At 38.3% G+C, this 25,183-nt stretch overlaps 1 protein-coding gene across 4 annotated transcripts in view; it reads right to left on the reverse strand.

The window, feature by feature from the left end:
* The window catches only part of AKAP6 (A-kinase anchoring protein 6), a 257,106-nt gene extending 233,207 nt beyond the window's left edge, over positions 1 to 23,899 (reverse strand). For all 4 annotated transcript variants that reach the window (XM_071426918.1, XM_071426920.1, XM_071426921.1 and 1 more), the window contains exon 1: positions 23,745 to 23,899. The gene's annotated coding sequence lies outside the window, so the exon portion shown is untranslated. The remainder of the gene's footprint in view (positions 1 to 23,744) is intronic.
* Between the last annotated feature and the right edge of the window lie 1,284 nt (positions 23,900 to 25,183).

The raw sequence follows: 25,183 nt of genomic DNA on the forward strand, positions 1-25,183 counted from the left end.
AACTGAAGCATTACCCTCTTTGAGCTGCTCTCTGACACAGAGCAAGGGTCTGTTTATAACCTTTATTCAGCTGAGGTTTCTTGCTTAACTGCTTGTTAATCCTGCATAAGCACCATGCATCTGACTGGGGAATGGCTTGGTTTAAAATCACTGACTCTTTGTGATTCACAAGAGGAATATCCACCAGTACAGACAGTCTGCTAACACCTTCTCTACATCTCTAGATTGCTCTGTAGCTTCACCTGTAACCTGCAGCAGGCAACACTGTGAGGTAAATTGCTGCCCATGATAGTAAGTACAGTCAACATCCTCCTATGGGCTATAGCATAATGGAAGAAGAGATTATATTTGTTGCAGAAAATCTGTAGAGGAAATAGCAATAGTAGGCACCCTGGAAACAGGGCATGGGGCAGCAAACTCCTTTATTGTAAGGATAAAACTCAGCTGTCAAAGATCTCAAGCTGAGGATAGAGAACTACAGGAGCTGCTGTTTGGGAGAGACCATGATTTCACAGGGAGAAGGAAAAGAGATCCCAATCAAATAGAACAGTTTAACTGCTTTTCCATGACCCTCACTAACTCAGGGACAGCCTGCCTGCAGGCAGGGTCTGCAGGGAGGAAATGGCTGGAAGCTGTTTCCTGCAAGTGCAAATCTCTGAAGTAATAACATGTGGTGCTGCTCCTCAATCTTATGCCCCAGCTGTGAAGAGCAGTTAAGAACCTTTGTGTTCCTCACATTTCTTCATTTAGGGGTGTTCTCTTAAAAATATACCAATATATATGCATATCCTTTTTTTACTAAATTAGTGGAAGAAATGGAAATACAGGCTGAGCACCAGAATGGAGCATCCTCTGCAGTGTTACACAGTGCTGCTGTGGAACAGAATTACACAAGTGATGAGAGCAATGGCATATATTGCAATGAAAGGAAAGAGAACCATCTATGCAAATATTTTGCACGCATTAGCTTAATGCTTGTTCATATAAAACACATTAAAATATGTCAGATTTGTTTGTTCCAAGTAAATACACAAATCTGTTTGTTTAGATTAGCAGCAGACTGACTAACAGAGTTTTGACAAAACTTTTGATAAGTGCATTGGAATGCAGAGAAAACCAGCAACACTGGTCCATGTTTGCAGTAAATCTTTAGGAGAAAACATAGAAGACTTTGCATAACTGGTAATTTTTGGGCACACCATGCTCTCAAAAACACGTGATCTCTTAGAAGTCCCAGGTGCCTTCCTTTGAACTGCACTCCTATCAAATGAGAGAGGATGACATGCCACAAATTGCCCATGGTAAACACACCAAAGAAAGAAAAAACAACCCCCCAGACAAACAATGTTTCACTTCACTCAGGCATGAATAAGGCATGCTTTGATGCAATTGCATCTTATCTTTATAATTTATGTTCAAGTAGCTTCCAGCAACCAGAGTCAAACAAAACCAAAGACCTGAATGCATGTAACTTACACTTACAGCAATAATGAGGATGGCTCTTTTTATGAGCATCATAAAAAGCAGTAACCAAACAATCACAACTGACTAATGAACTGATCTGGGGTCTTGGGAGAAAGATTTCTGTAATAAATACTGGAACTACAACACTACATTGTAATGTTAATTAGGTGCATAACAGTTGGTAGGCAAAGCAGTTCTCTGATTCATTTCAATAGTACAAAGAAGGGAACAGATCCCCATGGCCTTTCTTAGGCACAGCATAATTTGAAAAATGGGAGCAATTCTGTAAGTATGATTAACCAAATGGACTACCATTTGTTTTGGACAAGATATGGGCAAGGAAACTAGAGAGCTTAGGCTACACAGGAGTGATGAAAAAACAGCAGATGTATGCTTAACTAATATTTAACAGATACGAATTTTGAAAATTTGTTGGAGGCAGACAATGAAATACAGCACATAAAACTAATTTGGGCTGTACTTGCTATTTAAGGTGCTTTTAGGGAAATAAAGCAATCTAGCAATATAAGGGCTTTTAATCTATGATTGGCAAATAATTTTGAACCTGTTTAAAAGTTGAAAAATAAATAGAAATTTTGTGATAATTGAATGTTCTGTTATGATGCATGCAGTCTGAAGCTAGAGCACTGTTTTGTGATATGGGAAATGTTGCACTTTGTGTGAACCTTTTGTAAATCCCCTTTATCTCTTCCATGCTTGCAAAACTGCAAAAAAATCATTAAAAAAAAAAAACAGAGGGAAAACTACATTCCTGCTCACATTTCCGTGTTGAATACAAAATTCACCCTTGGAAATTTCAATAAGCAATGCAGGGTAAACTGCAAACAGCAGTAAATCTCACTCACATGAAGAATTTTTCAAGACAACATCTCCTGACTGGCTGTTGAAGCAAAAAGTCATGCAAGACATGAAGATCAACCTCCTGCCAGTAATAAGTTCATCTTTTATAGTATGCTTTTAAAGTCTTATTTTAAAGATACTAAAGCACCTTAAAGAAATTCTTACACTTTTTTTGTTTGGTTTTTTTTTTTTTTTAATATCACTAGCAAATCTATATTTCTCTTATATTTTGCAGAAGTTCTGTCTCCCCCTCCCAAAAGAAATCCAAAGAAAATTCAGCTTGAGGTATTTACCCATCTGGAAAAGTTCATGTCCAAAGTTACTCTTTCACCAAGGTTTTACACACCACTTTACACTGATATATAGGAAAAAAAGTCACCTGCGTATAAATCTAAATGCATTTGTATCTTTATGTGACCTTCCAGATGCAAAGAAATAGGTCTCATTCAGGACAATACCTTGTCTACTGGATAGATTGTATTTTTACCTGAATGAGCACAGTTTACAAAGCTCCAATAGTTTCCACATCCTCAGTGTTTTGCTGTGACCTACTTATTCCTATTCTTCACAGTCAGAAAACAGCCACTGGATGAAGGAAAGTTAAATAGCCATTATATTAAATTTTGCAAACCTGCCAGGTAAATGGGGGGAGGAGGTGAAAGGGAAGAAATACAGAAGAAAAGGAAGAATCTCAAAACAAAGCACATGAGCCCCTTGAGGTTGAGCATCAGACTCAATTAGGTTAATAGAGTTTCACTGATTTGCTCCAGTTGCAAAACTGGTTCAAGTCTGTGTGTTCAGAGATGCAAGAGAGACAGATTGTACCTTGTTCCTGGCTGAATATATAGTGAAGAACATGCCTCACACTCCTGTCACTAGAGTGCTTCTGGATACTTCCCCCAGTGCAGTGGTGAATCACCCTGATCAAATGTCTTGGTCCTGGTGTTCTTTTAAGCCTTCCAATCCTAACACAATATTCACATATCTTTCCTTCTCAATTCTGTCTCACAGCTCTAGCTGTAAATCTAATCCTGCACACAGTCACCTTCAGTGGTTTCTCAGCACTTGGCTCTTTGGATGAGTCAGAGGTCATTGCTCTGGGTGGTATCCAGCCTGCAGTTTGAACATTATGAAATTACAGCATATTTTAAGCACAGAAAAAGCGTCCTAGATTGTCACCGTGGTACATGCAGCTATCAAACAGCATTAGAACTATAGATATGCTGTCAGCATTTTCACCACTTTGGTTTCTAGACTAGTGCAAGTTGTACACAAGTATCTCTGATTGAAGTGCTGGTGGCTGGTCTACACCAATGTTCCTATGAAAACAAGGCAGAGTGAAATAAATTGAAAACAGTACTGAAAACGGTAAGAGTGAAATAAATACAGACTGAAATAAAGAACATGTCTGGTGCCCCTAAAACAAATTTTCACTCCGAGTTAGTTATGGTTTTCACAAGTCTTCTTTCTAACTGATCTGCTAGCCAATAAAAACCCTCAGATCCAAGCCCTAGGTAAGCTCAAGAGAGAGAGATTTAACCTCAGTCTACTTCAGTACAAGTTAAGGATTTGGGAGTTGACAGCCCTCCAGTGCATTCACTGAGGCTTCCCTCCAGCTTAGCTACATTCTCCAGTTTCCTCTTTCTGTGCTTCTTTATTAGAAATACCCTGGCTTGATTTTTACATCCTAGTCTACTCATATTTCTAGATACAGGGCATTTCAACTGAGAGGCTTGACCTGGCAAGTCCTCCTTCTGACATGCTGCCCACCAGCAGAAAGAAAAAAACTACATGAAGATTCTGGACAACTTCACAAAGTGACTAACAGTAGGGCTCTTGACTTTGGAGTGGCATTCAGATGCAGCAGTTCCACCCAAAAATTTCAAGCAACAGCAGATAGTTTTCAGAGGATGCCTCTTTGAGCACATTAAAAAAAATTGGAATGCACATGGAAAAGCTATGGCTTATAAATTCAAAGGAATACAATAAGGACTTGCTAAGAGGAGTTTGACCCTTTCCCTTTCTCACTGGCTACATTTAGATGAGAAAGTAGATGTAGTGGACAAATAGGAGCTCCAAGAACAAGTGAAGGCAAAATGTGGGGTTGGTGTCTGCATCCACTCTGCTGACAGATCTTTAGCTCAGAGTTTTTTAAGTAAACAGTGACAGAGAGAAAAATCAATTACTATAGCAAGGGAAAAAACAGGTAGGAGTGATATTATAACAAAGCAAATCTTGCTTCTGTAATAATCTCATTTTGCTGTTGACATTAAACCTTGAAGAACTATGGTTTTCCACTCTTACATCCCAGATATTCAAGAGAGACAGGGACCAAAGTAAGTGTAGAAACAGCAGATTATTCTTTTTGTCAGAACCAAGTGCAGCAATTACTACAAGCTGAGCAGAATGTACAAATAAAGGCACACTTGTCTAGATATGATTTCACTATGTGCAGTTGCTGAAATCAAGACCAGTACTGAGTGATTTTAAGAAAAATTCAATGTATTAAGGCCTCTATCATCTATGCCACTATTCAAATCAAAAAATTTTGAAATCTTCTGGTATTGCAGGTCTGAAAACCCACCAAATGTTGACAGGACATGACAGAAAGATTCACCTGCACTTATTTTATGCTTTTGTTACTCACAAAACTTCTTAGAACCTAAAATCTGTATTAGTCATCAGAAAATGCAGAACATTTCAAATGAAATGCCCCAAAAGCCTCTTTCAGCCTGTATCTCAAAGAATATGACACTTTGCCCACATTATAGTGCAATTTATGTCTCATTTATTGGTAGGTTCCCTTATAGCTACTGCAAGGTCACTGCCCTTCTTCTGGATTAATTGTTCCTAATTTCTGTTTATCACTTCCTGTCCTGTGGTTAAACTAGTTGGAGCAGTTTCTGAGCAGAGAATCTAAGCCTATACCTCAAGTAAATAAAAAGCTAGCATTTCCTCTATTCTGGGACTCAGTTATATCAAGGGGAAAAATTTCTTTTCCACCTTCAGACAGAATAATAAAATATTGTTACACAAAACTCTGCTGCAGTTAAAACAAGGTATGTCCACAGGAGTGAGTGTGTGTCAGCAAAAGGAACAAGAAACCCTGAAGAAAAGAGAAGTGGTTGGAGGCAAGCTGCTGCAGGAGCTACAGAGAGAGCCACCAACAAGTCAAACCAGCTTCTAGACCAGCACAGCAGCCAGGGCTTGTCTGCAGCTGAGCAGGTGCTGCAGGAGGTTGCAGCAGACTGCACTGCCCATTATTTCCATAAGGAGAGAGGGGAGAGGCAGTGCTGGTGACAGCTAAGCAAACTGCAAGCCAGGGAAATGCTGAAGCAGCTGCTGGACAGCAAACAGGCAGCAGCAGAAAGTACCCATCACAATGAAATAGAAATGCATGTACAGAGTTACTGTATTGTATTCTGCTTCCAATTCACTTCCTGCCTTAATTAGAATTAATATTTTAAAGTCCTAGGAGAAATGCACCTTACACACGGCTGCTCTTGCAGTAATAAGGATTAAATCAATCCTTTCTTCCTTCAGCTCCCCACTGGGAGCAAACATATGGCTTCTGAGAGGGTTTGACCCATTTCCCATCTGCTAGTGACCACACTAGAGGTAGGGAAATGCAGCATCAGCACCCATCTATGAGAAGATGGAAGGAGACCTCCTGAAATTAAGGTGAACAGATTCATCAAGCAAGGATTTTGAAATAAAGGAAAGCTTTTTAGTATACCAGATCTCATTAATAAGTACAGCTATACATTTGTATGAGTACATTAGGGCTTCATATATATTTATGAGTAATGCTATGATAATGCAAATACTTCCATAGCAAATATTCAACTGAAGTTATTAGTCAGTCTTCAAGATCCCTTTCATCATTATTTTAGTTGCTTGAAGACACTGCATATACATAATTCTGAGGTGGACACTGTTGGTCATCCCTACGACACAGGGGGTTGCAGTGAGTGGCTTCTCAAACTTGTAAATTTGATAACTCCAAAAGTAGCCATATTCCACTAATAATAATTCAAGTTGATAAATATATTTATTGTATTTATTTGGTTTTATTTGTTTATGTTTTATATAAATGTATTTATTAATTATCTTTATTTAGCAGAATATTCCACTAAAGCAGCCTTTCTGTTTCAGTGGCTGGAGTTCTCTGCATCAATGTGCTATATGCTGCAAAGCTAGCAAGTTGATCTATTGTTGTCTCAGGATTTCTATATCCTGAGACCACAATAAATTGTCACCAAACAAAAATATCTATTTCTCAGTGCACTTCATTATGGAATTACCAGCAGCAGACTTGTCCCAGGACTCTCATTCCAGGATAAAAGATTTAATATATGCACTACAGTTTTTTGGAGCTATGAAGTATTATTCCTCATATGCTTGTAGTCACTCATGTCCGTCTTTTAAAAATATGCTGAAATACAGAGCAGATTTTTATTTCAGTATAGATCTATCAAGCAACAACCAGCCAAAGGTTGGGTATAGGCCTTTGCAGGTTTGCCATCATACCAGCTTGGAAGGAATCCAACTCTGCATTTGTAGTTTAGGAACAAATTACTACAAGTCCCATCCTGCTGATCCTTTTCTCCAAATTCTCTAAAGAACTTCACCCTTCATAAAACTTTCATAAAAAGCAACGTACCTAAATTTGTATTAGTCCCCCTAACAGTAACATAAGTTAGCACTTACATATCAAGTGCTAGATGACCCACAGATTTAGACTGCTAACTCAATTACCCACTGCTTTTCATTCTAGACAACATTCTGGTTTACATTGTTCCTGTCTTCATTCATTCAACAGTATCCATCACTTCTTAATTTAAGGAATTTTAAAAAGAGCAATGAAAGGTAAGAGTTGTGAAAATGAAAATAAAGTTTTTAGCTCTAAGGTAACTTCGAATCATTCAAAAATTACGTCTGCCACTTGGATTTTAGGAGAATGGAAGTTCAGTGTCTGATCAAAGCTTCGAGAGCTCGCAAATTTCAAAACATTTTCTTAGGCTTGGTAACCAGCACAGTGTTTCCTAAGGTAATTGTCTTCACTGATTTAAGAAAGTTGTGGTGTTACAGGCAGTAGATAGCAGACACCAAAAGTGTAACAGTGTTTTCTAGTATTTAATTTTTCATTTGGGTCATGTCAGAAAAGCCACAAGAAGGTATTCCCAGAGTACTTCACAATTTCAAACTGCAGAGAAAAGTAGGACAAAATGTCCCAAAAATTCACATCATAAATTGCTTTGAGGCCCAAGCAAGCACTTAGGCTAGGCCACATATTAGCCACAGGAATGTTTCTTTTGCCTTCTGAAAAGCCTGAAGAGCTTGACAAGACCAAATAACTCCAAAAGACCAATATATTTTCCTACACATTAAAGCTGCAGTCTTCAAACCTATTTTTAGCTGCAATTCAATTTCTCACTTAGATTTTAACTGTGTTGCTACATATAATACATTTTTCTTTATGAAACTGTCAATGAAAGAGACTGTAATGGCTGTCATATTTAATATGAACTTTAGGCTTACTATTAAAATTTCATTTATATTTATACCTGAAAATTTTTATTCTGTAAACGTTATAATTCTAGAACTACATACAATTCTGAATTAATGTGATTAGGGAGATTTTTTTCTGAAAGATTAGAACCTTGAAAGAGGTTTTAAATACATGGCCAGTGTTACAGCTTTTGTTGGTTTTTTATGTTAATGTCCCTTAATCCATTCATTTCAAACTTGTCATAATTTTTAGTCATTACAGCACTGATAAGAGATTTCTCTCATCAACATCAGAAACTGGGCCTTTAATTGCAAATTCTCTTTCCTTATTGTTTAAAATTCATTTGTAAAGTTTTAACTAAAATCAGCTTACTGAGAAACAAGACTTAAACAATCAGAGTGCTATATTAGCTTTGCTCCTACATTTCTCAGAATAAAAAAGTTCACATTTTAGAACATTTCTAAAAGATTTTTTTAATTTTGAAAAAAAGGAAAAGCTCTAGCATAAATTACTCTAAATAAAAATCTAAATGATGGGAACCAAAGTGGCTTTTTCAGTCTTGTTCTGGTATTTATTTGTTTTTTTTTACCTGGGAAGCCATAAAGAATTTTAAATTCTGGCCCATATCATTGTATTGAAAAAATTTCCTGGGTCTCACTCTGGTCTATGGATAGACAGTTCTGCTTGCCAACTATTGTACCAAGTCCTTCTGAATACTTTTAAAATCCAGAGGAATCTTCAAACTCCTGAAGAAAATTCACTATTTCCCAGAGAAAAGAATATCATTTGCCTATTAAGCTTGTCTACCAAACTGGTTAAAAAATGAATGCCTAACCTATGTGCTCCAGCTGTAAAAAATATGAAATTGTGGCTCTCATTTAGTTTCACACAGAGGAAAAGAGAACTGATAGCAGAATTTCAATTTAAGTCCTTCAGTGCTATTTTAAAGATAGTGTTTTACTATGCTTGGATTTATTAAGGAGACCATAATTCAGTATTGTAATCTAATAGTCATGGGGAAAAAAAAAGTAAAAGTCAGCAGTAATTAAATTGAGCTACATGCTGGAGGGACATAGTTATTATTTTCAGAAAGTAGCACATCTACTGGTATTGTCTGTTCTTTTGCAGAGGCAAGCAGCCTATTCTTTGAAGTATCTGAACTATTAAATGTAAAGTCCGTAAAAATACTTTGTTTACAAACACAGAGTTCTTTTTAAAATCACAGCACATAAGATTTTTTTATGTGGACAGATGCTTTTTTTGTGACAGATGTTCTAAAGGAACATGGATTTTAATTAAATTCTTCTCTATTTACTTGAATTATGTTTTATTCATCTATGATAAAGCATTGACACAGACAAAATTAATGGTGAGGTAAACAGATGCACTAAGGCTTCATTAGTTAATTGGCTGAACAACTCCATAATGTTTTGTGGATGATCCTTGATTTTCAAAGCGTTCATGTAACATTTCTGACCCCAAAATATCTGTCTAAACAAATAAAAGGGCAACTAAGAGTGAATTACAAATATAGAACTAGCACCAAACACAACCAAGATTTCAACACTCTGAGCTTGTAAGCCTAATCAATTTAATATTTTTAATTATTATGTTATAATATAAATCTGGGTAACACTGGGCACAAGTATTAATGTGGGGAGGAGTGGCTGGAGATCAGCCCTGCAGAAAGGGCTGGAGGTGCTGGCTGGCAGAGGCTCAGTGTGAGCCAGCAGCGAGTGCCCAGGCAGCCCAGGGGGAAAACCCAGCCTGGGGTGTATCCAACCCATCTCCAGCCAGCCAAAAGGGGACATTTCCCCTCTGCACTCAGAGCTGAGGCCTCACCTCGAGTGCTGTGGGCAGGTCTGTGTGCCACAGTTAGCAAGGGAAGGCCCTTGAATGCATCCAGAGAGGAGCACTAAAGCTGGGAAAGGACTAGAAGGTATTTCTTATGAGGAGCAGCTGAGGACTTTGGGATTGTCTAGTTTGGAGAAAAGGAGGTTTAGAGACAACACCTCATTGATCTCTACAGCTTCCCAAAGAGGGAAGGTGGGGTAGGAGGTGTTGAGCTCTTTTCCCTGGTATTCAGTGACAGGACAGGTGGTTCAAATGAATGGCTCTTTGATGGTTCAAAGATGAGCCAGGGAGGTCCAGATTTGGCATTAAGAAGCATTTATTCACTGAGAGGATGATCAAACACTGGAACAGCCCTCTTAGCTGTTGGTCTTTGATGCCACAAGCCTGTCAGTGTTTAAGGCATTTGGACAACATGCTGGTTGGCCCTGAAGCAGTCAGACAATTGGGCAAGATGATCATTGCAGGTTCTTGACAACTGAACTATTTTATTCTACATAATTAAATAGCAACAGCAGAAAGGTTGATAAATTATCTTTTGTTATTCCTGATATTTCAGACAAGAGAAAGATAACTTTTTTAATCTCTGAAAATCAATAATGTCTTATTTTTAGACAAAAACTGCTCATATTTAAAAGACTGCAGCTGATATTTCAGAAAGTTCATTCCTTATTTGGCAGCTCATTACATTACACTATTTCCTTCTTTTCACCCAGAAATTAAGTTTAGTTTATGGTTTCAATGTGTTTCTCTTCTAACCTCTAAAACACAGAGGGAGACAATATCTTTCTGGGCAGCTATGATACACAAAATTTTTCCTAATTACAGAACACCCTGTCAATTCAGTTTGTCAATGACTGGCTTCCTCAACATCATCAAAAACCATGGTGGAACTACGGTTGCCTCTTTTGACATATAACTGTGTATTAAGAACTTACTCATTAACTGCAAGCTTATTACCAAGAGAGGAAGGATATAGACCTAGAAAGCTTTGTAATGGGATATACAGCATTTCACTGTTAAGCCATTCATCCACATCTGGTCTAGCTTAGCAGTGCCCTGAAATCATTACCGTATGAATTAGCTCCTTCCTAAGTTATGCAAAAGGAACCATTTAGTCCAGTTTTTAAACTGAGGACATATCCACATCACAAAGGACCCATTAAAACGTCTTGCAGAGTCTCCAAGGATTTAAAAAATTAGCTTGCTTAGCTGAAGTTAAATTTATTATTACTGTGCTCTTAAATTCTGCTGTAACCATGCAGAATAAAGCCAGTAGATATATTTTTTGCATATTGTACTTTTTAACTCTTTAACCATATTCCAAATATGATTAGAAATAGTGCATCATACACATTAAATGGCCACAGAGGAGTTTGCAATTTTCATGTTCCTTTGACAGAAGCTGAATTGGAGCCAAAGCCCATGGGGTTGTCAAGCAGCAGTTCTGGCCTGTTTATTTCAGCTGTTACCTTATTCTCCCTCAGCTTCTTGTAGCCAGAAACCCAATTTTCCCCCTCTTCTACCTGGGGTAGCTCTGGCCAAAACCTTTTTTCCTGCTCTGTGCCCCTTCTCTGAGGCTTGTGCAGGCTCTGACTCTCACCTTCCCATGCAGCTGGAAGCCCTGATTCCACAAACACACCCTGGGCACAATTCTTTTCTTCCTCACAAGTCCCTTCCCTGTCTGCCCAAGCATCCTAAAAGGATACTGACTCTCGTTTCTAGCACTCCCCATATATTTCTCGCAGTAAAGATCCCAAAAACCAAAAAGCTTGTAATACATCATATAGGAGGTCACAGCACAAATCTTTAACACCCTCTCACATTCCTGCTGTGTTCCTAGGAGGTGACTTTGCAGGCCTGCTCACAGACTCTCAGCGCTAGCACAGTGGGCATTTGGGGTGGGAAGGAGATACCTGTGACTTTTTTGTGCATCTGTGCATGACTTCACATCAAAGTCTGTCTGACAGTGGTGATACCAACAAGCATAGAAGTATAACACTAATACCAAAATGGATCACACTGTTGTGTTTGGCTTATTGGTTTCTAGGAGCTACAAAAAAAAAAAAAAAAAAACCTGGCATTTACCATAACTACTGCTCCTCTCCAAATTCAGGTGGAATTACATCAGCAGATGGAGTTGTGATTTTGGACCCTAATGTTCTTACTGCCTGTGTACTCCATCACAGTTATCCCTGCTTTGTCATTAAATAGGACTTCATTCCCTAGGGCTATCATAAATAATTCCCATAAATTCACATTTTAAGTTTACCACCATGCTTTAGTCCCAAGAATTCACTGTACAAAACTTTGTTTCCTATACATCAAGGACCTTTTATTTTCAGATTCGGTACTAGGAATTTTTTTTCATTTCAAATAAGAACAAAACAAAAATCAATAAAATGCTAAGACATTATCAACCATTATAGACCACTCCACATAAAAATTAGTAATTTTTTCAATCTTACTTTAAAGCCATGGATACCTCACTTGGCCTTATAGAAAATAAATTCACTTCTTTAACGCTTTTGATGCATTCCTGAAGATTTTGGCTACTTTACCCTTTTAAAGCTATGTTTTAGAAATTGAAACCAGGATAAAATTTGAGAAGATTGTTTTATCATCTCTCAAGAAGGCAAAATACTCATGTTAGCTTCTTGAAAAATTAGTTTAAAACCTACCTGCATAGTATTACTGGTACTCAGATCATAATCAGCTTTCCAGTACACAAAAAACACTTTAGTGCTTCACAGTACTCTAATAGCAACCGGAACTTCACAGGCAAAACTAATAACATTTTCATTTTTTGGCAGGAAATTGAGGAGCAAGATTATTCCCAAATCTGTACAGTCCCACAACCCTTTATCAACCCTTTCAATCTCAAATGAGGCACATACATTTCTAATGTTTTTACTTCTTCCAAGAATGCAGCTCGGCTTTGTTCAACTTCATGACACTTTCCTTGGGGAAATCACAGAATCAGGAAAAAAAGAAAACAAAAAAAACCCCACACAACATGGGAAGATATTGGGCCTGAAGCTTATTAATGACCCTAGTAAGCCTTGAATAGGATCTACAGATTTATATTTCCATTAGAAGTGAAACATGAGAAGTCAGCAGCAGTTGAGTTAGATCTGTACCAAGAACTGAGCAGCACCTGAGGCAAGATTCATTGGCATGCCTGTAATAGGTGCAGCAGAGAAATAACTGTGAGAGGAGTAAGTGCTAAGGTAGTTTCAAGAATAACCTAACGCTGATATTTTGGAGCAGCTCCAAAATATAATTTATCAGCATGCAATATCATCAGTGGTAAGGAATCCCACTCACTGCTGCTGTGCTGCAGACCCTGCTCCTCCCATGCTCTGCACAGCTCCCAAGGGAACTCTGACAGCCTTCCTCCTCATCACTGCTGCAGGAATTATCTCACTGGGAGCCATTAAAGTACCATTATGCCTTGTTAGCTCCCTCACTCTTGTTTTAAAATTAAAAAGAACACTCTCAGAAGCTTGGATTTTTGGTGGGGGGACTGTTAATAGAGTTTTCCATGCTGTCTGCTAGATTTGTTACTTGGAGTCAACATCCCTGGTGAACAACCATCTATGTCAAGTGAATGATAGATATCAGTCTCCTTTCCTACCTTGTACATTTACTCCTATAATCTCTTTAAAGAGCAATGTTTTTCCTCACGTTGAAAAAGGATATAATTGGTATTGCATTACCACCCAAAAAGTGTAATACTCTGATTGATAACATTATCAGACTTTTCAGACTCTCAAGATGATGGAGTTGCTAATTGATCCATAACTTTTTTATCAATGGCTGGTGATCTGCCCTATATTTACATCTTTATCATGTTTCTAACAGGTCACTGCACAGAATTTTGGGGTTTATCACATTACCTTTTTCATCCCATTTGAATCTAACTTTGATTCTGTGATGTGTTAGAAGATCTTAGAAGAAGAAAGAAAGCTACCTTCTGCTTGTGGCCCAGCTGGCAGTTATGAGCTATCAATCAGAAAAGAAGAACTTAAATAGCATCTTATGGCACAGATTTTATTTTCCTCACTTTCAGTAAAATTATTTGAAAGGCTGGAATCCATCACTCTGCATCCTGGCCCAGGAGATAACTACATCTGAGTATTCAGTACATCCACCATTTTTCTCATAAAGGGATTTATTCTTTTCTCAGCTGCCTGCAAGGAGAAGTCAAATGCTGGACTTTCTTCCACTGGGCTGTCAGGACGTGTTATTCTGCTGATCAAGGATCTTCAAGTACCCAACACTAATCAGTCCAAGACAGGCTAATTATAATCCCTGAGGCCGCCTCCAGTCTAGGAAAACATTGCTAAAAAAAAAAAAAACTATGAGCCTTGCCAAGCTGGCATTTTTCCTAGCTCCAAGTGGTATCAAATTTCACTTTCAGACTGTATAATTTTCAGGCTGGATCTAGCTGGGGGAAATATCATTTCACAGGCTGAAGGTTTGTTGAGGTTCTCTATAACCTCTGCCTTCCCTGTGGTTCTCCCATACCAATAAAGCACCTGACAAATATAAAAAAAAAGTTATTTTATCTTCATACTTTTGCTTAAGTAATGGCTGTCCATAGTCTGAATTTATTAAGGGCTAGTTAAAACCATGTGGTATTACTCAGATTAAAAGGATCCATCAACAATTAACAGTCAGTAAGAACACAGGGAAATGCACAATTCAATTTCTAAACCATTCAATAAAGTGCAATAAAACATGGTGTTGGAGTTCACATGTCTAGCAGTGGTTTTAGGTGCTGGGTTTAGCAGACTAGCTTGTTTTAATTTACTTACTAAATACTTCCCTAGATTTAATTTTTAACAGTTCAAAAGATGAATATAGGAATCAGAATTACATGTCTAAGGACTAAGACAAAACTGAAGTGGATTTTAAATTATATTGGGAGTCAGAAAATAATAGAGGTTATTTTGAGATCTACTTTTACTCCTGATCACTCATAAAGTGCCTTTCTTGCTATGTTCCTCTTCCCTGAGCTGTTGGCACATTAATTGAAAATATTCACCCTTAGCTTACTTGACACAGCTATTCTGGTTTAAAAAATATTTATTAGACTGGAAAGAGCAATATCTCCACAACCCAGGGGACTGCCTAATTTAGAGCAGATGTTGGTCCCATCATGTATCTTATATCTCATTTAATGCATATCCATCTGTCAATAGCTGGTTTGGGTTGTGTGCTCTCTGAACAAAACCTAGGCAATAAAGTTTCATGAGGATCAACAGCTGGTGTTTTGATGTGTCTGCAGTAACTGAAAAGACAGTGTCTTGTAGAACAGTTCTTATCAATCTCTAATTTCGGAAAGGAGCCCTTGGAGATCATGCAAAAGCAGGCAGGTCCCCCTTTCACAAAAACCAGTAATTTCTTTTTAAGAATGGCATGCACATATTGCATCCAGCTTTACAGAGGTGCTGCCTCTCTGATGGAAATCACTTCGACTCAGCCAGTACAGATATTTACCTGGTCATTTTAAACTTACTTGTAGAATTCAGCTGACATTTTCAATTCAGCAGACTGAACATAGCTGAGCATACACTACTTAAAAATGCAAATTTGTGCTGCCAAAACCACTGAGCTTTCGATATATTTTGTAAATGTTCTGCTGTGCAATATTTTACCTAAGACCAAAAATCCCCAAAGCTAGTTTCCTTGCTTTAGGTTTAACATGGCATTTTCCAGCCCCCACATCCCTTCCATTCAGCCCTGTTCCCTTGCACCACTCTCTCTGGTGTGTGCTACTTGCCTTTAACTGTTAAGTTAAACTGGCAGTGGCGTCACCTGGCACAAACACACTGTGGTTTGCAAAGGGAATCAATGACATGATGTCCATTCCACAGGAATGAGCAAAGGGCACAGGTACAGAGGCAATGTGAAAGGGGCACATTCAGTATCAGAGCCAGAAGCAGTTTCCAGTCTCCTGGATTCAAGTATCACAGGCCAGAAAGAGTTTCCAGTCTCCTTGGTTCAAGTATCACAGGCCACTCACTACCTTTCTTGTAGCTTATCACTTCTCTGACCAGCTTTTCTTCTCTATCCTGTTACACTAACATTTAAACCCAGGAGTTCCTAGTACTAGTTTCATTTTCATGACAAGCACAGGAGGTGGAACACCTAAGATCTTGACTTGAACAAATACTAATTAAGTAACAAGAAGAGGGACAAGAGACATCTGAGGGAGATTTCTCTCTCTTGATTAAAGCGACTTTACAAGTTACAGCAAAGAAAAGGGATCACATAGGTGGGACCAGCAAATAAAACTAAACTTCCAATCCAATTCAAAATGACCTAACAAAGCAGAGCAGAAGGAATAATTCAGAAGTTTTCAGTGTAATTCACAGAAATAGAAAAATCAAGCCTCTACATTTATTGAAAAGTTTACTTTAAAAAGCTACTGCATTGCATAGAGGTGCAAAGCACTTCAGGGGTCAAAATTCTTTTCTTCTGAAAGAGCTAGCACCATTATTGCTTATACACTGTTTTTATATCATGCACAGAGTATATTTAGATTCCACCTTCTCCAGATACAAGAAAACCCAAAATCCCCTAATTATTTTCAAAGGTTATCTGTGCATATTAACACGAAAAAAAAATTCTTGCTGCTGTTAATGACCTAGTAAGATCCTAGGATGAAATTTTGAGAAGGAATAAGACTAGATGGCATATTAAGGATCTATAGAATATACTCTGCAGATTTTAATAGCTGACTGTTAAAATGGCAACTTACATATCTGCTGTGTCATTGCCTTAGCAACAGAGTAGACATGCTGAAATGTGACACATAGCAGCCTGTTCGAGCTGAAGCTATGAGCTTGAAGGGGAGGGGTTTTTAGCAATCTAAATCTGATTTATTAGTCTAAAAAAATGGTATGTGTTAAGAGACTAGCAGTGAAGCTTAAAGTACAGGAAGGACACATACTAGCTAGTACAGCCTTGGCCAGGGAATTGGCCTCTTCAGCAGGAAAAGTTAGACATGATCTAACACACTTGAAAACTGCAAGTAGCCTGGAGTAGCTTCATGCCACAGCTTTGAAAGATGTCCTTATTTGAAAACATTCTCCATAGACTGTAGTTATTCCATCAATAGCACTCAGCTCTGAAGTACAGCTTTTCAGGATAAAAACTAAACATCAAGAAAAGTTTCTCATTAGTTTTTTTCACCATTAACTAGTATTTTGTTTAAGTTTCTTTAAGGCTTATTTTGCAATATCAGTTGAACAACAATTTTATACAGCCCTCATACTTGACAATATCAGGCTCTTTTCTTTTTGGTTTATGTTCATTGTACATGTTCTATCTGCCTCTCAAATAAAGACCTGTCAAAACCATATATATATATAGAAAATGTAATACAATCAACTGTTTAACAGCATTTCTTGGTCAACTTGGTTACCAACATCTAATGTTGTACTATGTAATGCAAAAAAGGCATCTGTCCTTACTTCCCAATTTTTTACCTAATGAGCATAATATTTCAGTTGGTAGGTACATTGTTTTCTTTTTTTCCTATTATGCAGACATGTTTTGTTGTATCAAATGTCTTGGCAGAGAATATTCCATCACACCAATCTGTTAAACAGTGGAGGAGCACTTATCCAGCCAATAAGGGAAATGCTGTTTTAAAACTTTCAAAACAAATGTGGGGTTTTGTTGTGCTGTGAGTGTTTTTTTTTAACCAAGGAGTGCACAGAACTTTTTACTTTTTGTTGCATATTATTATGTTGCATAAAGGTGCAGCTTTTTGTTTCATTTTAATCAACACAGTCAGTTTCTCTAAAACACTATGATAAGCAGATACTCTTCTTTTTAAAACTAGAATGTTCCATGCTTCTTGTGTTAATTTGCAGCCTAGTTTATAGCAGGTAACACTTTTTTTGCCTTAAATCCCTTGAAAGTTCATGATGGACCTCCACCAAAAGCTCAGATTTATCCAAAAAAACCATGACCATTAAAAAACAGCCTACCACAAAAAAAACCAGAAGCACAAACAGGAAAATACAAAGACAGCCAGATAAAAGATAATTTTTTTAAAGTTCTATACAAGCAACAGGAAAAATAGCTTTTTCTCCCAGGTCTGCCAGAGATTTTCCAAGAAACTTGGGCGCATTACTTATCTCTTTTAAGGAAATATTTAAGAAAAGCAAGAAAAAAAATTTACTCACCTCAAGTTAAGCTGAAAATCAAGGCAAACAAGTCAGAAAAGATTTGCCTGTTTCTCAGGCAAATCATTACAGCCCCTAGCACTGTAAGAGTTCTATCCAAGCTCCAGTAGAGAGATCTGAATTTTATTAATTTAAAACATGGTAATAACCCCGAAGTCCCACAGAAACTGTCCAGAAAAAATGCAATATTTCTCCAAAGTGTTTAAATAAGAAAAGAATGACAACTTTGTAGAAGAGAGCAATTACAGTCAAACAATTCAGGAACAGCAAGGTGGAAGAAGAAAGACAGAGGAAGTCAATAAATGATGGAATTGAGAAGAGCTGAAAACAAATACAAGTCTAAGATAACCTGCAAGGAGGACTTATGGAGGATACACAGGATGCATTTTAAGACTGAAGTAAAGATTCAGCTATAAGCTTTCAGACCAGAGGAAAAATGCTGCAAAAATTACACAGAGAACAACCAAACTTGGATTCAGATACTAGCGTTCTTCATTTTATCCACACACCCAGCTAGCAAAAAATTGACATTAACATCTGACAGCACATGAAGCAACTTCATGCCTGCATCCTAATTCTGAAACTGGGACAACATTGAACTAACAAGAGCATCAGTACAGGGCAGCTCTTGAAAGACAAAAAACATACACAAAAGTAATAGATATACAGTAAGACTGAAAGCAGAACTAATTACTGCAGCTGGGTGCTTCCTCAGTCAAATGCTGGGAGTTCTTTAGCACAACCTCATGCTAACAAAGGCCATCTTTCTAAGTGTGTCAGCTCCCATAAGACACGGTACCATGGAGGCTGAGAAAAGCATTTTATAGAGCTATTTCCTCATTGAAATCACCATCACTTGAAAGACCTCTTTGCCAAAGAGAGAATGCAGAGTCCAGCTAAATACTTAGCATCTCTGGGCCTCTGAGAAAGCAGCTGGATGTGGGGCAGCAGCAGTGCTGGGGGTCAGTAATTCTGTGCCTGCTGCCCCCAGGGCCAGGTGCTTCCCCTTCTCAGAGCCTTTCTGCTGCCTCACCCTAGAGAGCAGTGAGTCTCCAGAGCCAACTGCTGGCTCTCAGTGCTCTCAGCAGTTCCAGAAGCCACTGGGCTGGCAAAGGCAGGGAAGTGTCAATGCAATTCACAGTGCTCAGTCTCCACCCTTAACTTTGAGGCTGATACTCTCCTCAGGGCACAAAGATTATCCCTCAGGCTGGAGGACATGCCATATATTTACAAGCTATCTCCACTTTTAGGCACCTTAGAAGACATTCTCAACACAGCTGAGGGAAAATCCCTCCTTGCCTGCCACCAGGACTGAACACTGGACAAGCAGGAGGCAACAGCATTTTGGCCAAGTTTGCCAGGGCAAGCCTGCATCTGACACATGCCATGAAAACTGAGAGTTCACACAGAGCAGAGAGCATTCCTAGCTTGAAACATCTTGCCTGAAAATGCCAGACATTGTAAAGTACACTGAGCTGAATTTTTTGACCTTGGAGGGATGAAAAGCTGAGTCAGCCTTGCTGGGATTCATAGCACTCAGGAGTCCAGATATTTGAAACCTGTCTTTCATGCACCAAACAGGAAGGGAAGAGCTATCTGGATTGTTTTTTTAATTTATTCCCTCTTTTCCTCAGAAGCAAAGCTTTTCTGAAGGCTTGTTAAAAATAAGAAATTTTGCTTCAGGAAAGCACATTCTGATACTCAAAGAGTGATTTCTGTGGTGACCCTTCTGACATTATATATGCATATAAATATGAACATATCAAACTAGCTGAAGGATTTACATTACACACCTTTAGCAGGTTTTTTAATGGATATGAAGTGGAGATAGGTACTTTTATTTTTTAATCTATAAACAATATAAAATATAAGACTGGATATGAGGAGGACAATACTCCACCTCCACAGGTCTTTGTCCAGGAGCATGGATCAAACAGGATACGTGCCTGTGCAGCAAGCCAGGTACAGGCGGCCTTTAAGCACTGACTAAACAGAAAATGACTACAGCAACAGCTTGTTAGGGTTAGAAACACAGCTGAGATCTGCCCTGCCCTCTGCCAAAGTCTCCAGAGGCTCAGAAGCCCAAGATGGGAGCTGCCTTTGCAGGAGAACTCTGGATCATGACTGTGATATCAGATATGATGCCCATGCATTGCCACTTTCACCCGCTTATGTCCTGTTCGCTCACTAATCTGGTCTCCTTTTGGCTCTCCATCCAGCTCAGCTTTTGCACTGATTCCTTCCTTTCCTGTGGCAGGAAAGACTTGGCCCAGTCTAGGTAACTCATTATAGGGGCAACATTTGCAACTCTAATGAGAGTAGATTCTAGCTGCAGAAAAGGAGTGTTTGTTTTTATAGAAGGGGAAAAGCAAAAGTCACCTTTACCCTGTCCAGTCCACAGAAATGCTCATATTCAGACATAATTATTAGTTCCAAGATGATTTCTTGATGTCATCTTTTCATTCATGTATTATTAATTTTGTCCCAGTAACACCAGTATATCATCTCATTACAAAATGTAAAGTAATTTCATTATAGAACATGGGCCATATTTACAACACAAAATATAAATATAATATTTCAAGAGATAAACATGATATCTTTTAATACACATTGTTATTTTTTTCTTTTAAAAGCAACTCTGGAACTTCAGACATTCTGTCCCTCCCTGAAGCTAAGAGTATTCAGCAGAGACCAGGAAAAAAATCAAGCCCATAATTCTGTCAGTATTTCTTTCATGAACCCTTCTGTAAAAGTCACTGCTGTGTCAAGTAGACTAGGAGATGGCATGGGAATTTTTAAATTATTTCCAATTCCTCAACTATTTTGAAGGAAATATTTCACCAGGATTTTGGAAATGCCATCAATTCTAATCAACGCCTGAGTACTTCTGCTAGAGATCTCCTTTGACTGGACTTTCAAGGGATGAGTTTCTGAACACAGCTTCATTCCAGATCTGTCAGAGGTGGGAGGCACAGGACACCCACCCACAGTGCTACTGTAACATGACCCACAAAAGACAAAGCTCAGAGCATAGGGCTCCCTCAACTCTTCTTCAGGGAAGAAAGAAAGCTTCCTTCCATTGAGGGCATGCTCTGATCCCCTCTAGGCAGGCTTTGCATTGCCGTATGGTGAAAAAAACACCCCACAAAGTGTTAAAATTGTACCAACTTCCATTGCTGTAGTCAGGTTTTGTCATCAGCTGCTACAGCTGCTTTGGGAAGAACCAAGCTTCTGTTTCTCTGTGCACTGAGTGCTAAGCTATGTTAGAGCCAGTTAATTGATGATATAATAAAACCCTTCAGAGCAAAATGAAGAAGAAACAGTAACATCCTTTCAGTTCACTGGTACACACCCATCTCCAACTCCACGTCAGTATGATGCTGCAGATACAGAGGAACTCTGGCCTTCAGAGTAACTGCCCAAAAGCAGCCACTTCAGGGAAGAATACATGAATTTACAAAACATTGCTTCAGTAATGGTATAAGGCCAGCTGTGAAACAAAGCTGAAAGCAGCACAATTTTCACACTGTCAAATGCTGTCTCACTTGTACCAGTTATGAACCTGCCTCAACAACAAGCACAACTGTGTGGTATCTTTACTGTTTCTACATTTGGTCATGCTCTCAGGCAATCAGGCTTGCTCTTCATAGAAAAACTCCATCACTCCATACTTTTCCATATCCTCACAAACAGATCTCAGTGCAACACTTGGGCCCATACAAAAATTAACTGGAAGCATTCTATAATCAAAGTACTCAGCAGGAATCAGAATTAGGCAAGATTAACAAGAATCAAGTAGTGCCATCACAGCTCCATTATTAGCAGGTGTTTCCCAGTGCAAACAATGCTGTAAGAAGTGTGAGGAATAGATAGTAACAGGAACTTGTTAAAGTGTTTAAAAATCACATTCTTATTAAAAATCACAGTATTCTTATTATTAGGGGGAAAAAAAATTCTTCACTGAGGGCCTCATAGTAGGTTATGCCTCCATTAATACCATCAAAAGTTGTCCTTTTTCACCCAGTACGTTTCCCCTAAGTTTTTACATTGATCTCAGAAATTCTAGTTGTAATCAAGTCACTTCAAAAATCTAAGAAAATACACTTATTATTATTGATGATACTAAAAGCATAACATTCAAACCAGAAATATCTTACATCCATGTCTCATTGGCTGTTCTTGTATGATCCCTAGAGTTGCACATTAAGGGCATTGCTCACCAGCTCTCCTCACACCCGATTCTGCCACTAGGCAGACACCAGCTGTCCTGCCCTGCCCCCATCCTCCTGCTAACTCATCCCTTCCGAGTTTGCCTGATGGGAGCTGCAAGTGCAGGAGACCACCACTTTCATACTGTAAAATGTATCGCAAATAAATAAAACATAACTCTAATAACTAATTTACAGTCATTTGCTTTATGTTTTGCAGTGGAGAAAAAAACCCAACAGAGGTACCCAGGCCATGCAGAAAAAAGCAGATATGATTCTGTACAGACTCCCTAATTAAGATATAAGGGCACTATTCCAGCTTCTGCCAGACAAGACCATCACACACACCCCTATGAAGAGAAGTCTCACTATATGTATTATTTTATCAAATAGAAGGGACCAAACCTCACAATAAATATTGATATCACTACAAAATTAGTGGTTGCTTTTTTCTTGCTGCACTTTTGAAACATAAACTACACAGGGAGAAACAGAGCCAGAGACCACTCCCTAATTCCTAGTGGACATATTGATCAATTAAAATGACATGTGTCTGGTCTTTTCTTTTCCTTCTAATAGCAAGCAGCTGAAAGACAATATTTCAAACACACAAAATCAAACAATAATGTTGTTATATACCATCCAGCAAGATTAACTTGAAGTTAAGCAAAATAAACCTAGCCTCCAGAAGAAAAACCTTAATACAACATAAACAAATACTGGGCAGTGTAAAGAATTACTAAATACTGTAGACATTATTTTAACCAGCTTTCTAAATATAAAAGATATGTGTTTTCTTCCCAAGATAGAGGTGGAAGCCTTTTTAATTATTGCTATTATTTTATTCATAGCAAAACCCCTCAGAATGCTTGAATCTTTGGCTACACCTTTTACTGCAGTTGCAGCAGAAAAAAAGCTTGTTTTCTTTCCAGTAAAAGATAGTTCTAAAAATTCACTAAATTCATATTATAATTTTAAAAACAGAGTCAAAGAAAGTAAAAGAGTAGAAGAGCTAAAAGCTACTGTCCTTTCAAAATACTTGGTTATTTTTGACAATTAAATCTATGTTTTGCTTTTTTGAGGAATACCAGTAGAAATAGGACAGTACGTTTAAACCATGTTTAAAATCAATACTGTTCCACTTGCTCGTTCAGCACCAGTTTGCACAGCATTTTCTGTGCTATCATGCCATGGAAGGCCAATGAAAGTAAATAGGTGATATTCATGCTACTGAGAAAAAATAGGTTCAAAGAGGAGCTAAACATAATAAGAATGCTTAAATGAAGAGACAGGGAAAAGCACAAGCTATGTTTATGGCATTAGAATTGAAAACAGATATTCTTTCCATTTAAGCAAATCAGACAGTAGCCACTTTAATTGGATTGTGAAATTTAAATATACCCTCTTCAAATATTCAGGTATTATCACTAATGCAAAGGCAAGTCTAAACATTCAGACTGAATGCATTTTCTGTAGGCCTTTGTCTTAGCCTGTCTGCCTGAAAATAATACTTAGGCATGCAGCATCTTTCTTCAAAATGATTTTACAAGGCAAAACCCACACACTTACATTAGGAAAACCTTACAAAACAGGAAAAAAATAACCCTGCAATTAAGAGCAGCAGAATATTTTGCAACTTACCATGTCCTGTTCAAATCATCCTCTTTTGATGTTTACGGCACATCTGTAAGATGCAATACTAGGAGGTGCCTTGTGTGACCTGCTGCATGATGCTGTGACATCAGTTCAGATGATGCAGCTCATTATGGGAAAGACTGCTGTTGCTATGGCAACCGAGATGTGATACGAATCCTTACTGCATTTCCAGGGGAGTCCGAGACAATACGGAAGCCCTTTAAAGAAACAGACAAAATGCAAACAGGCTTTTAAAGTATGGTGCCACAGATTTTAGAGCCCATGTTAGTACATGCCTGTTGTTAAGGAATATTTTAAACAAATGACTCCTACGTGGTGATACAGAATTGAGATGTATGAGCTATAAATTATTTCTATATTTAAAACTTAATATCGTATGTGTCAATTTAAGAACAAATTTTATAAGTCAAATTTGGTTATCATTTAAGGGAACCTTACTTAAAATAAACAATCAGTAGCATGATGTTAACACTAAGGCTCTAAAGGCAGTAGTTATTGAACAGTATTTTTAGAAATATATATTTTCACTCTGCCCCACCCTGCTCCTACATCCAATCTGTCACTTACAGAAAAATCTTGTTGCTAGGGAAGAACACTTGATACTTCAAAATGAGCAGATTTAACACTGTTGAATGAATGACAATGAGTTTTAAAAAAATGGCATGGGGGTGGCTTTTTATTCAGGAGAGGGTAAAGAAGTTTCTAGCCAACCAAGTAAAAATCTCCTTATCATTTTTCAACTGTAGGACAAACTACACTGCCCTCTGCATGCTGAGTAGCCTGGCTTTCATCTGCCCATCAGACAGAGTGAAGATTCTGAAAGCTGTGGGCAAGCTGCTGCTGTGCCCAGTGGGCCACACTGCTGCCAGCCTCCAGGTAGAGCAGGAAGGCTGGCAGAGCAGAGCCCCTCCCCATAACCCTGTGAAGGCCTGGGGCTGGAGACTGAGCCTGTAGCCATCACCTTCTGCACCAGGAACCTGCTCACACCCTCTGCTCAGAGTAGCGACAAGAGAAGCAGAGGTTATGTGAACAAGTACTAAAAGGAGCTGCCTGGAAATTAAAATTCACAACTAAAGAACCACCAGCACATTTCTGGCTACTTGCCAGTTCTATTTGGATGAGAAAAGTTTCTGGCAAAAACTGCTTTCCCTAGCCATGAAAATCCCTTTCTACATGGTAGGAAAGAAAGTACACAAAAGGCTGGACCCTATACACTTGATATGTTGAAGCCCAGAGTAAAACAAAAGCTCAACTTAGAGAAGCCCCAATTCCCTGAAGACGTCCAATAATGTCCAATGTGTGTGCTACTGTCTAAAACCCTTCAGTCCATTAAACTTCAGCCTGGGAGTAAAAATTTTGATTATTGATTTCAAAAGAAACCATAGGAAATAATAAGAATAATAATATCTCTTATAATAATATCT

Source organism: Agelaius tricolor, unplaced genomic scaffold (assembly GCF_023055355.1).
Source record: "Agelaius tricolor isolate 1412-34295 unplaced genomic scaffold, bAgeTri1.0.p SCAF_5, whole genome shotgun sequence".
NCBI classification, from domain to species: Eukaryota; Metazoa; Chordata; class Aves; order Passeriformes; family Icteridae; genus Agelaius; species Agelaius tricolor.